Source organism: Crinia signifera, chromosome 3 (genome assembly GCF_055691185.1).
Source record: "Crinia signifera chromosome 3, ASM5569118v1, whole genome shotgun sequence".
In the NCBI taxonomy this organism is placed as follows: Eukaryota; Metazoa; Chordata; class Amphibia; order Anura; family Myobatrachidae; genus Crinia; species Crinia signifera.
Window position 1 is genome coordinate 291,251,567 of NC_139219.1, and position 13,790 is coordinate 291,265,356.

A 13,790-nucleotide genomic window follows, 5' to 3' on the forward strand; every position below is an offset into this window, starting at 1 on the left:
TCCAGAAACAGAGCATGGTGTCCCTCCTGGAGAGTATAATGTTGGGAGCTATGTGTTATTCACCATTTCCAGCATACCGCCCAACATGACTCTCTCCAGGAGGGACAGAATGCTCTATTCCTGGACTTCCTCTTAATTTATGTTTACCATCACCTGTGGTGAAACAGCTTTGTTATCAACCTGTTTAAAACAGGTGATGGTAATCATAAATGTAGCGGGAAGTCCAGAACCAGAGCATTGCGTCCCTCCTGGAATGGGTCATGTTGGGAGGTATGTCTAGAATTCCCTGAGATCTCGGGTATCCAGGATTACCCGCACAGGACCATCATCGGTTTTCCAACTGAAAACCAACATCACTGGTTCTCATACCACAAACGCACCATAATTTCCCAGGTCGCACCATCAGTTCCCAGACCTATTGTACTATCGGCTCCTAGGCCTCACAACTGGTTCCCAGACCGATTGAATCACCGTTGGCTCCCAGGATAAAGTACTACGCCATCGGTTTCCAGATCCATCACCTTTACTTTACAATACCAGCGCTGGCTGCCAGGCCTGAATATGAATATCGGTTCCCAGACTGATGGTCACCATCATCGGTTATCAGACCAAAAGTTCTGACGTATGTTCCACAGCTTCCTGCAATACTTATTCCCTGAGTGTCTAGATCTCCAGTCACACACAGTTGAGATCAGGGGATCAGGACAGGAGGGCCGAAACCTGCTTGTCGGGTGCAGCGAAGTCCAATTTCGCTTGCGGGGTTCCCTGGCAAAATGACAATGATGTGTGTCAGGGCTTTTTCATTTATTGTGTTTTCTAAGTGGCCACAAGAAACCTTTTTTGCAATGCATCTAGACATAGCGATCCTAGTTGTAGATGTATTAAGCCTGGCAAAGTGATAAAGTGGTAAGTGATAATGCATAAGCCAATCAACTCCTAACTATCATTTTTCAAACAAAGCTGATTGGTTGGAGGTTAGCCAGCTTCTGCAAACTACAACCGCCACCACCACCACCACCCCCTTCAGACATTAGTCGGCTTCCAAAAAGAAAACCACTGGTCCTAATCTGCCCTATTTGGTGCCTCAGTGTGGAGACTATGGCAAAGGTGGAATTATGACTGTATGGGCAGTTTTCACATAAAGGCTGTGCTCCTGTATGTGGTATAACCTGGGGGAGGGGTGCACAGGGTAACTATTGTTTCTGGCGGCTGGACCCTGCCCAGGCGACTGCATCTTCAGTAAGCATAGCTTACAATGAGCAGACAAAGCAGTTCTCGGTATTTAACAGATAAAGTATTATTAATATAGTAGTAGTATATGCAGGGCTGGCAAGAGAAATCTTGGGGCCCTGTACAATGATATTTCTGGGATCCCCCACCTAATTCCAAATCCACATAACCCTCTTCTGCTTTGAGCCTCATTTAACCTTTCGCTGCTCCAGATCCTGCTTTCAGGTGCAGACTTCTCTCGTTCTCAGTCCTGTTGGCCTGGCTCCTGGCTGCTGCCTTCTGCTGGCCTGTCACTTTCACAAAAGAAGGCGAGCACTACAAGCAGGCACGGAATAGATGACCCGTGCATGTGCTATAAAGTACAGGAGCCAGAGACTGAGGCTACAGTGCCAGCAGCCTATGATGGGGCATGGAAGCTCTGGGGCCCTTGAGATTGCTGGGGCCCGTCACACTTGTCCCCCTTGACCCCCCCTGTCGCCTGCCCTGAGTATATGCCTGGTCACGCCAGCCCTGACCCGTGGTCATACTGTCTCATCTCCATTGCAGCCAGGGCCGGATAGTGATCAGTGCTGTTCTGAGGTGATCACTGAATAGATGCCATGCGCATGACATCTATTCAGCATAGGGAGAAGAACTGGTGGCTTCCCAGTTGCCTGGGCATCTCTGGGCAGGACCGGGGACAGGGCAGGTCAAGGGGGACAGCCATCCATGGCCCTGCCAATCTCAGGGGTCCCAAAGCCAGCTGCCTGGCCGCTCAGCCTCCTGGCTCTGCTGCCCTGCCACTCAGCTGCCCCGCAGCCTCTCCTGCCCGGCCACTCATCTCCACAGCTCTGCTGTACAGCCACTAGCCTAGGCAAACAATTCTCTTTGCACATGTTACATCTGCCCCCCTGCAGTGCACATGGTTTTGTCCATTTGAGAAGGAATTTGCCTCTGAGAGTGAACCAGAATAAGGGCCCAATGATTTTACCACAACACTGTGTGTGTGACTTAACATTCATATCGCTCATCTTCCATATAACAACTCCCCAGCCAACATTCACAGTGGAGAACCAGCACTTCTGTACAGGGCATAACACAGCAATGTGTTTTCTATCAGACATCTTTTCATGTAGATATTGGTTACCCGGCATCTTCGCTGTAATCCATATATATATGTTCATATGTTAGAGCTGCTTGAAGTTTGCAATGTCTACAATCCCTGGAGAGGGAAGGAAGCTGAATGTAACTGTCCCTTTGTCACCAGCAGATCCTATTTGCATTGACTCAGTCTCTTCTGTTCATCGATCAACATCAATTTCCCTTCAGTAGCCCTTCAGCCTGCGCTATATCACAGAGGTACCCTGCCAATATGTGGAAGTTACAATCTGCTTTGTGTAGCTCTGCTTTTCATCATCGTCTAAATATTTCTTCTGCTAGACGCTACAGGAGGTGGCTTCCTTCCCCTAAGCCTAAACACATATACTGTATATAATGTGTATAAGTGTATGTATGCATGTGTGTTTAATTTTATATATATATATATATATATTCAGATGGAGCCGGCCTCATATAGCAGGGGTCTTGCGGTCGGATCGCCAGCCACCGGAAGGGAATGCGCACGCACGAGATGCACCCTCGTCCCTTTCCGACGGAGCTCCCTGTCGGTCTCCCCCGCCTCCCCACACCCCCCTAACCCTGCCCATATCCCTGAAGCGGAGACAGGCACCGGAAAACTGGGACATGTGTGCGTGTGAGATGCTCACGTGTCCCAGTCAGGTGGAGCGCCTCTCTGCCGTCAAATGCCAGAGGGGACATTCTGACGATCCCCGGAGCTGGCTGAGAGGCGCTCCATCTGTATAGATAGATATGAGTACAATATATGGGGCGCTCACCAAAGTTGATTTTGATAAAGGAAGAACAGTTTTATTGTCACAACATCCTAGTGCAAGTTGACATTTCGATCTACTTCCAGATCTTTTTGAAGACATCACATGCACAGTATCAGGCCCTTCACCACCATCAGGCCCTTTACCCCAACACCAATATTGGCGGTGGCGGGGACACGGTGGTGTGCCGGCATCGACAAGTGCATACACAGTTGCTGATGCCGGGGGTGAAAGGAAAGATAGTGGGGGGGAGCAACGGTCATGTTGCAGCATGGCTGTCATTAACAAGGACCTCCCTTGACAGTACATGTTCAGACGAGGGAAGGGATCATTAACGATGTGCAGGAGTGCGCATCTTTAACGATATTCAGTGTACACACTAGGCAATATAGTAATAGATATCGCTCAGATGGGCCCTTCACTATATCGCCTAGTGTGACTGTATGGAGCTTCAAAGTGACAGGGGGTGCATTGGTCACAATGAAACCAAGAGGGTGAAGGACATTGGCTGTCTGCAGGATTTCACCTTACCGAATAGGCCCCTGAATCTAAAAGCAAGACGAAAATAAACATCTTATTATTGTGGAAGCTGAAATAACTATACATTCATTGTTACATGTTGGCAGACTCTGTGATACACAAAATACAGCTTACCATTAATTATAATAGCTACAGCAATATCAGACTATAGCGAACACACATACATACAGGGTAGCAGGGCTGCCACTAGGAATTTTTGGGCCCGGGACTGATTTCCAGTCCCCCATCCCCCCCCCCCCTTCACTTACCACCTGACTTGTGCCCTCTTATCCCCTGCAGGTTCCGAAGCACAGGCTTCTTCAATGCAGGACGCTGGTGGTCAATTAAAATGCAGCACCGGCTGGTGAGCCAATCCGAGCTTGTGTACCGGCAGCCGCTCTGATTGGCTAATGGTACACAAGCTCTGATTGGCTCAAAAGCCGGTGCAGCATTTTAATTGGCATTGAAGTAGCCTGTTCTTCGTTCAGTGCACAGAGCACAGCGCAGGCGGCCCTGCGGGGCAGTTAGAAAACAAAGAACGGTACTTATGTATTATCTGGGCTCCCGTTTTTCTTATGAGACCTCGTCCCCTCGCGGGGCTCGCTGCGCTCGCCACGCTTCGGGCACGGTGGCTCGCTGCGCTCGCCACACTATTTAAATTCAACTCCATGCGTAGTTGGATAGTAGGGGTATGAAAAAATGGGGTGCATTTAACATGGGAGCCCAGATAATACATAAGTACCCAAAGAACCAAGAGATCTATGTCACTGTCTCTGCAAATCAGTCCGATTTGGCAAAAGTGGTCAGGTCCTATCACATCTGGCCAAAAATATTCCTACAGTAGATGAATAATAGCTACTTTCCCTCCCAAATTGTATTACATTGGTGTCTTATGTGTGAGCACTGCCACTGGCCCTGGCGCAAGGCTGAAGAACAGGCACTGTATTTGGATTGCTGGGTACCATAGAAGTCCTGTTTCAGCTCTAACGGGACATACTTATAGAATATTATTTTTATCTGCAGACCCACAATTTTTCGAAACATACAGAACAGTACTGTATGTCTTCTTTGTCACAGTGCCACCTCCTGGACAAAGAGAAGATGACAAAGCATGACAGGTGATGATTCCATACCTCCCAACTTGTGAGTTGAAGAAATAGGGACGTATGCAAATGAGGGCGCGGCTTATGCTAATTAGCCGCAACCTCATTTTCATACGAGAATAGACGCTGTGCGCATGCGCACAGCGTCTATTCTATTAGATTGGGGGGTCTCCCAACTGCCACCCCCCGCAGCGGGACAATGCCTGCCGCGGGTGGGACAGCGGGACAGGACCGAAAATCTGGACTGTCCCGCTGTATTCGTGACAGTTGGGAGGTATGCTAATCCACTTCCCCTATTGCAATGCACTACTCCACTTACCGGGCAGTATACTGTATAATGAAATGTGTTTAACGCAAGATCACAGATATTAGTCAGCCTTGGCAAAAGATCCCAACAGTGAGCTCTCTTTCTAACTCGTACAATGTGAGGATTTACCTTTTTTTTCTTTTATTCAGACTGGTATTAGGAAATGTAATTATGACACTCTGTCATGTGAGCCATTTAATAAGGGATGCTAATCCTGGGACATTTTTTTGAATCCTGGGATTCAGGCAGTATTGTTTTTCGGGAAGAATAGGTGCAGGAACTCCAGGTCTAGAGGTGGATCAATTAAATAAAAATATGTAGAGAGAGAGGGTGAGATGTACAAAGCCTTGAAAAGTGATAGGCAAACAATTAGCTACTACCTGTCATTTTTCAAACACAGCCTGTGACATGACAGATAGGAGCTGCTTGCCTGGTGGTTTATCACTCTCCATTTTATCACTTTTCAAGCTTAGTACATCTGGCCTATTGAGACAGAGATCTATATATTGTGTTTAGAAACAAAGACACTCATTGGTGACTTGAAAAATAAAACTTATCTTATGGAAAGTATATTTTGGCCCAGAACAGGTTCAGGAACCCAGTCCCTAATGATGTCATATTTAATTAGAGGTTCAGGAACTGAGGGCCTTATTCTAGTTCACTCTTTCTGACAAAATCCTTCTTAGATGGACAAAACCATGTGCACTGCAGGGGGGGCAGATGTAACATGTGCAGAGAGAATTAGATTTGGGTGAGTTATTTTGTTTCTGTGCAGGGTAAATACTGGCTGCGTTATTTTTACACTGCAATATAGATCTCACTTTAAAGTAAAACCCCACCCAAATCTAATTCTCTCTGCACAAGTAACGTCTACCCCACCTGCAGTGCACATGGTTTTGTCCATCTCTCCCCCCTACTGCCCCTGAATACCGCCTTCCGCTTGTCTGCTTCTTCAGCAGCTGTCTGGGATGGATCCCTCCATTGTGATACAAATGCCACACCCTGCTCTGCTGAAGACTGTGGGTGCATATTGAAGACTGTGGGTGCATACGGATGGCTCAGCACACAGGTGGGTGGTTTATCTCTGCTGAAGACATTGTGTGCGTATGGATGGCTCAGCACACAGATGGGTGGTTTGGCTCTGCTGAAGACTGTGGGTGCATAGGGATGGCTCAGCACACAGATGGGTGGTTTGGCTCTGCTGAAGACTGTGGGTGCGTACGTATGGCTCAGCACACAGATGGGTGGTTTGTCTCTGCTGAAGACTGTGGGTGCGTAGAGATGGCTCAGCACACAGATGGGTGGTTTGGCTCTGCTGAAGACTGTGTGTGCGTACATATGGCTCAGCACACAGATGGGTGGTTTGGGTCTGCTGAAGTCTGTGTGTGTGTAGGGATGGCTCAGCACACAGATGGGTGGTTTGGCTCTGCTGAAGTCTGTGTGCGTAGGGATGACTCAGCACAAAGATGGGTGCTTTGGCTGTGCTGAAGTCTGTGGGTGCGTACGGATGGCTCAGCACACAGATGGGTGGTTTGGGTCTGCTGAAGTCTGTGTGTAGGGATGGCTCAGCACACAGATGGGTGGTTTGGCTCTGCTGAAGACTGTCGGTACATAGGGATGGCTCAGCACACAGATGGGTGGTTTGGCTCTGCTGAAGTCCGTGTGTGCGTACGGATGGCTCAGCACACAGATGGGTGGTTTGGCTCTGCTGAAGACTTGGTGTGCGTACGAATGGCTCAGCACACAGATGGGTGGTTTGGCTCTGCTGAAGTCTGTGTGTGCGTAGGGATGGGTGGTTTGGCTCTGCTGAAGACTGTGTGTGCGTACGGATGGCTCAGCACACAGATGCGTGGTTTGGCTCTGCTGAAGTCCGTGTGTGCGTACGGATGGCTCAGCACAAAGATGGGTGGTTTGGCTCTGTTGAAGTCTGTGGGTGCGTACGGATGACTCAGCACACAGATGGGTGGTTTGGCTCTGCTGAAGTCTGTGTGTGCGTAGGGATGGGTGGTTTGGCTCTGCTGAAGACTGTGTGTGCGTATGGATGGCTCAGCACACAGATGCGTAGTTTGGCTCTCCTGAAAACTGTGGGTACGTAGGGATGGCTCAGCACACAGATGGGTGGTCTGGCTCTGCTGAAGTCTGTGTGTGCGTACGGATGGCACAGCAAACAGATGGGTGGTTTGGCTCAGCTGAAGTTTGTGTGTGTGGGCGTGGACGGCGGCTCGGCTCTGCAGTTGGGCTGTGCAGCGTGACCTCTGACGAAGTCTGTAAACAGCCATTGGTCGGGGTAGCTGCGCAGCATCTGAGCCATCATTCTAGATCAGACATGTCCAAACTGTGGCCTACCAGCTGTTGTGAAACTACACATCCTAGCATGCCTTGCCATAGGTTTAGCATTTCCTACTAGCAAAACTGTGTCAAGGCAGGATGAGACTTGTAGTTTCACAACAGCTGGAGGGCTGCAGGTTGGACATGTCTTTCCTAAAGATTACCATTCTTAATAGCAAAGTCTGTCCAGGGTTACATGGGGTTATTTGGCAGGATCTGAGAATAGGTGGGACAAAATTAGTTTTTCATTACTTTTTTTTATAAAACCGACATGTTCTTACTTCAAGATTAACATGGGTATAGAGGGGGAATATAATAGTGTGCCCAAAATATGGCGAGTGCAGCGCGCTATGCAAGGGGATGCAGTAGGCTTACATGGTGTCCATGTCAACAGATGTTGACATAGATATAAAAAACTGTGAAAAACCCATGTTGACTTTTTCCAGTGTCGACCTTTGTCAAGGTTGACCTAGACCAAGTTGACCTTTTTCATGTGTCAGGGTACTGCCTGTCGACCAATAGAAGTCGACCTATTAACTGTTGACCTGACAATCCACACGCAAATACAGAATGTAATATTTCCTCCAAATTGCGGTGGAAGCCAGGAAACGTCCTCTACTTCTGTCATTGTGGTTACAAGCAGAAACCATCCAACATCACATTCGGCCTCACTCAGAGACTGCAGCAGCCAGGCTGATCTTCCTCATAAAGCATACATCCCAACTTTGAACAATACAAGTATGGAGGGACATCAGTCCCCCAAAATTAGGGTGTGTGGCCTAGCTGATTTTCGCCACTGTGGGGGCCTGGCCAGTGGCTCTGTAAGCTGCTGGCCAGCTCCCAGCCCCTCTGCTTGCAGGAATAGACGCATGCGCACAGCGGGTGACAGGGGATACTCCCAACTACCCCCATCCCCCCCCACCGCTGGACACTGCCGGCTTTTGGCGAGGTGCGGAAATTTCACCAAAAACAGACGTTCCAGCAGAAAGCGGGACAATTGGGAGGTATGATAAAGTGCTCATGTATCAACAGTGCAACAGAATTTGCTGAACTACATAGCAAAATGTTCATACTGTAACTAAACAAACAAACAAAAAATAATGTATTGCTGCTCCACTCAGTCAGTCCTTTTATTGGTAACTTGTATTCAATAGCGCGGTGCTGGCTATCAACCAGACTATACCAACTTACAGCTCCACGTGTATCTCAAAATATCTCCCAACATGACCCCTAAAGTCTGTGTATTAAATGCACATGCATTACCTGCTCCTAGTCAGGGTTAACACTTACCCTTGTGTACAGGGGCGATACTGTATTTGAAGGTCCCATAGCAAACATTTGTAAGGGTCCCCATGTACCACACATAGTAAAAAATGGGTACTTGTGTAGTTTCACGATGGCAGTTACGCCGTCTGCATAGCTTTCCTGTCAGAATCAGCGTAGTGTTCCCGCGGCCAGCGTAGTCAGTCAGAAGTAGCGTAGTGTTCCAGCTAAAAGTTAACACATGCCGTCATTACTGTCTCAGATGTATGATATGGCAGGCGTGAATGTGTTCCTGAAACACCCCCACTATCCACGGCAGCCCAAAGCGTGGCGAGCGTAGCGAGCCCCGCGAAGGGACGCATTACGCGTCCTCCCGACCTTCTCATAGCCCCACTATCCACGTCGACGTGGAGTTGATTGTGGTGAGCCACCGGGCCCGAAGCGTGGTGAGCGCAGCGAGCCCCGCGTGGGGATGCAGATTACCTTACATGTAATCCGCATCCGCTCACCACACTTCGGGCTCGGTGGCTCCAGAGCTGCAAGTATGGCGGTACGGGGTGGTACGGCGTACCGTTAAAAGAAATACTGCCGGTACCCCGTACCGCCATAACAAATCTGCCCCAAAGTGTTTAATGCGCATGCGCGCATATGTAAGTGGCGGGGGGCGTGGTTTTCGCCACCCCGCCACAGCTGATTGCTTTCGGAGCGGAGGGGAGCGCATTGCGCTTCTCTCCCTCCCCTCCCTGCAGGGGCGGATTGGGCATTATAGCCAGGGGCGTAGCGAGGGTGGCGCTGGCGGAGCACCACCTCCGGGCGCGGGAAGATCAAATGGCGCCGGAGCTGTGTCTGCATCGCCTGCCAGCCCTGCACCTCCAGCCCTGCCTGCTCACCCGCCCGCTCCCGGCTCCCCACTGTGCAGGGTGAAAACAGGGCGCCCCCCCCCCCCTTCCGCGGCTGCGACTGTGACCACAAGCCGCTGCTTTCAGTCTCACGGGACCAGCTCGGCAGCTCCTAATGCGGACGGATGATGGCCCGATCCGCAGTTGACAAGGAGACAGGTCCCGGCTACCTTGTCAGTGGGTAGCAGCGCTGGTGAGGGTGCTGACGACCTTTCCCCATGGGAGGAGGTGGGGCTGCAAGTGGCTGTGGAGTCGGACTTCCAGGAGCTACGGAAGCCGCAGGACCTCCGCACGAGTGCAGCCGCTGGGGAGTTATTCAGAAGCTGGGGAGGAATCTTACCATTGGGAGAGGCGGCCAGTATACAGTATGTGAGTATGCTGTGGCTGTTCTATTATTAACTTTGTAAATGCTGCCAGTAATGGGTATACAGGTGTGTATATCTACTTATGTGCACTCACTTTACCCTATACATACCCTCTCCCCCATTATTTTCTAACCCTTTTCCTACCTGCAACTTCATCATACCCCCAATTTTAGTGTCTAACCCTAACTCCCCCCTCAGCCTAACCTTACCCCCCCAAGTACTAACTTCCCCCTAGTAGTGCCTAAACCTAATCCTCTCCCCACTTAACACTGACACATAGGTGCTGAGCATATGTTTTCTTAACACCTATTAAAAACACTATAACACTCCACTGTCATAACATTAAGCTAATGAGCTTGCACACACTTATCAAACCTAATATCCTAACCCAATACCCTGAATGAATCCATATAATGTGTATAAAGGAAACTGTTGTTTGGAATAATTTGACTTGGGATACTATTGTTTGGCCACACCACTTCCAAGCAATGCAATGTTAATTTTTGTCTATATTTAAAATATGCGGGATGGGGGTGCTGATACTCTTCCTGGCACAGACCACCAAAATGTCTACTTATGGCTCTGTTTATGAGTAATGCTATGGGTGAGGGGTGATACTGTAGCTGCTGCTGTGGTTACCTGCTGCTGTGATCTGTGCTGATGAAGCTGTGCCTGGAGAGGGGTGGTGGGACAGAATCAGAACTAGCGGTGGTTCTAGGGGCACCAATTCAAATTTTGCCTAGGTCATCAAATTGGCTAGGGCCGGCTCTGGCCGCCAGCCCTGCTTGCTCCCCCGCCTACTCAGCGATGTGCCGGGGCCCGGGTGACATGCAGGGCGCCGCCAGCCCTGCACTTCCCTGCACCACCAGCCCCGCTTGCTCCCCTGCCAGCTCCCGGCTCCCTACTGTGCCGGGTGACATGCAGGGCGCCGCCAGCCTGTGTATTGGGCATTGCGGTGTGTTATATAGTATGTATTGGGCATTACAGTTTGTTATATAGTATGTAATGGGCATTACGGTTTGTTATATAGCATGCAATGTGCATCATGTGTGGCCTTATGTGTCATTGGCATTAGGGCATGTGGCTTTATGTGTAAATGGTATTACAAAGTTCGCTAAAATGTGCAATGAGCATTACGGTGTGTTTTTTAATGTTAGGCCATGCCTCCTTTTCACTACGCAGGAGCCTCACCTACTACAAATCGGGGGCAGGGGGGGGGGCGCAAAACATGATCTCTCTCCAGGCACCGTGGCACCTAGCTACACCACTGATTATAGCTACCGAGGCCGCAATGCAGTTTCCCCGGCCGTCCACCATCATTTGCAGCAGGGGACCCGGGTATGATTTCAGTGCCCGGGGGGCGGCTGTCATTTTTTAACCAACCACTGCCTCTGTTATATGAAAAATAAGCGCAGCCAATCAGCCGCTTAGCCTCTGTTACAAGGCACCTTGTAACTGAGGCTAAGCGGCTGATTGGCTGCGCTGACTTTTGTCATGCATTGCATGCTGCCGCCGCTGTTTAAAATCTGTAAACAGCACAGCGGCGGCGTGGGTCAGGTGTGCGGGCCGCGGACGGGAGCTACGCGGATCACCTGACCTGACAAGCTGACAGCTGCGATGGCAGATAGCACCTCCTCCCTTCCTCTCCTCCCCATAACCCTGCACCCGGACCGCCGCTCCTTCCACGGCCCCAGCAGTCTTGTCGGATGTAGGTGATACCATGATAGCCATCCCCAGGACTCCGCCGCCGCCCCCAGTGTTCCTTGATACCTGGAGAGATAACACCAGACCTGTCCAAGCTCCCGGGCACATCTGCTGATGATGAGGTATCTCTCTCTCTCTCCTTATCTCTCTCTCTCTCTCTCTCTCTCTCTCTCTCTCTCTCTCTCTCTCCACTTATCTCTCTCTCTCCACTTATCTCTCTCTCTCTCTCCACTTATCTCTCTCTCCACCTCTCTCTCTCTCTCTCTCTCTTTCTCTCTCCACTTATCTCTCGCGCTCTCTCTCTCTCTCTCCACTTATCTCTCGCGCTCTCTCTCTCTCTCCACTTATCTCTCGCACTCTCTCTCTCTCTCCACTTATCTCTCTCTCTCTCTCCTGTGTCTCCCTTGCCTTTGTCTTTTTGTTTACAGTATGTTTATTTTGTGTATATATGTGTATGTATTTTGTGTATGTGGACCTGAATGGATCAACAGCTGGATCCACCCCTTCTGATATTCACTAATAATGTTCTATACTAGGTTGTAAGGGGCTGCGCCCCTTTAACCTGTGAAAGGATGTATTGCATGGGGTGCTATGGGTGGTGGCGGAGATGTTGTCGGTGGGAGGTGGGTGCGTGTGGGCATTATGGCATGGGTCATATGTATTGGGTGTGTGACGCTTAACAGGCATTACTGTGTAAACTTTGGCCGTGTGCCTTCGGCGTACAATATTCCAGCCACTCCCCCTAGTGTCATATGACCACGCCCCTGGTCACACCCCCTGACCACGCCCATTTTTCGACAGTACCACTAAGACCTTTTTCCTACTTGCACCACTGGGTGGCTTGCTGCGCTTGCCACACTATATAAAATCAACTCCATGCCGACGTGGATAGTGGGGGTATAAAAAGGTCAGAAGGACGCGTAACGCGTCCCCTCACGGGGCTCACTGCGCTCGCCACGCTTTGGGCTGCCGTGGATAGTGGGGGTTTGAAAAGGAGGCATTTGCCAGTATGTAACATGGAGCACTGGCATATGCCTCCTTCATTTTAAATGAGACGCACTTGCGTCCGCACCCCCTCTTTGGACAGGAGACGCACGCGCTACAGAACCCCTTACCCTGTCGGCAAGGTTGCTCTACCCTGCCGCAATAGCTACTCAGACACAGGAGCGTCTCATTGCTGGAGCGTCTGAGATGCTCCTGCGTCTCATACAGCTGGAGCGCCTCTCCGCCGGTGTCAGCATGATCCCCTCTCTGCCAAAGAGAGGGGATCATGCTGGCGCCGGTGGTGTGAGAGAGGCGCTGACTAGGCTTGCCAGGGACACCGGGGACAGAGATACAGTTCTCGGAAACAGTACGGTAGTTACTTGGGTAGTTTCACGGCGGCAGCCTACGCTGATAACGTAGCTTAGGCTGCCGCCGTGAAACTACACCAGTAAGGCAGCCGTTGGGCTATGCTATTAGCGTAGTACCAAAAATGTATGTACAAATATAATGTTGACAGGAAAGTTGGGGCCCTTTGGTCTGGGCCCCATAGCAGTTGTACCCCCTGCACCTATGGTAGTGCCTATTTCCCTATAGATTGGAGGTTTGCAAGCAGTGCCCTCTGGTCTTTGTCTGTCTGCCTGTCTGTCTATCATTTCCCTAGTCTTGTCCGAGTCCTGTTGAAGAAACTGCGCTACATAAATTATACTTACTTACTTACTTACTATTTTAATCCCTATTGTAAAGCACAATGGAATATGCTGGAATTATATAAATAACAATAATTAGAATAATAATAATGCCCAAACCATTGTAACCAGAGCCGGATTATGTAATGGTATTTCCCCGCAGCATGCTCTGTAACTTCAATAGACCTCACATATACTGATTACAGAATTGCATCATGTGACTATGAGGAACATCCCTTTTCTGCTTGTAGGGAAATTCCCCTTTTTGCCCCATTTCCTTTCATGGTTTCTAAACTACCAATGTTTAAGTATAACTGTATTACATGTACATTATTGTACATTGAATGATGGTTGGCTCATTATGGAGCCGATTCAGACCCATTCGTTAGGGTCCAAATTCGTCTCCATCCCTAATGTTCAGGGTTTGCTAATGTACAAAAACCGGGAGCGAACAGCTTTGGAGAGTTTCACACTCGTTTCACACTCGCTGGGCCATTTGCTCACAGAGGGGAGGGAAGGGGGCGGGCAGGGTGC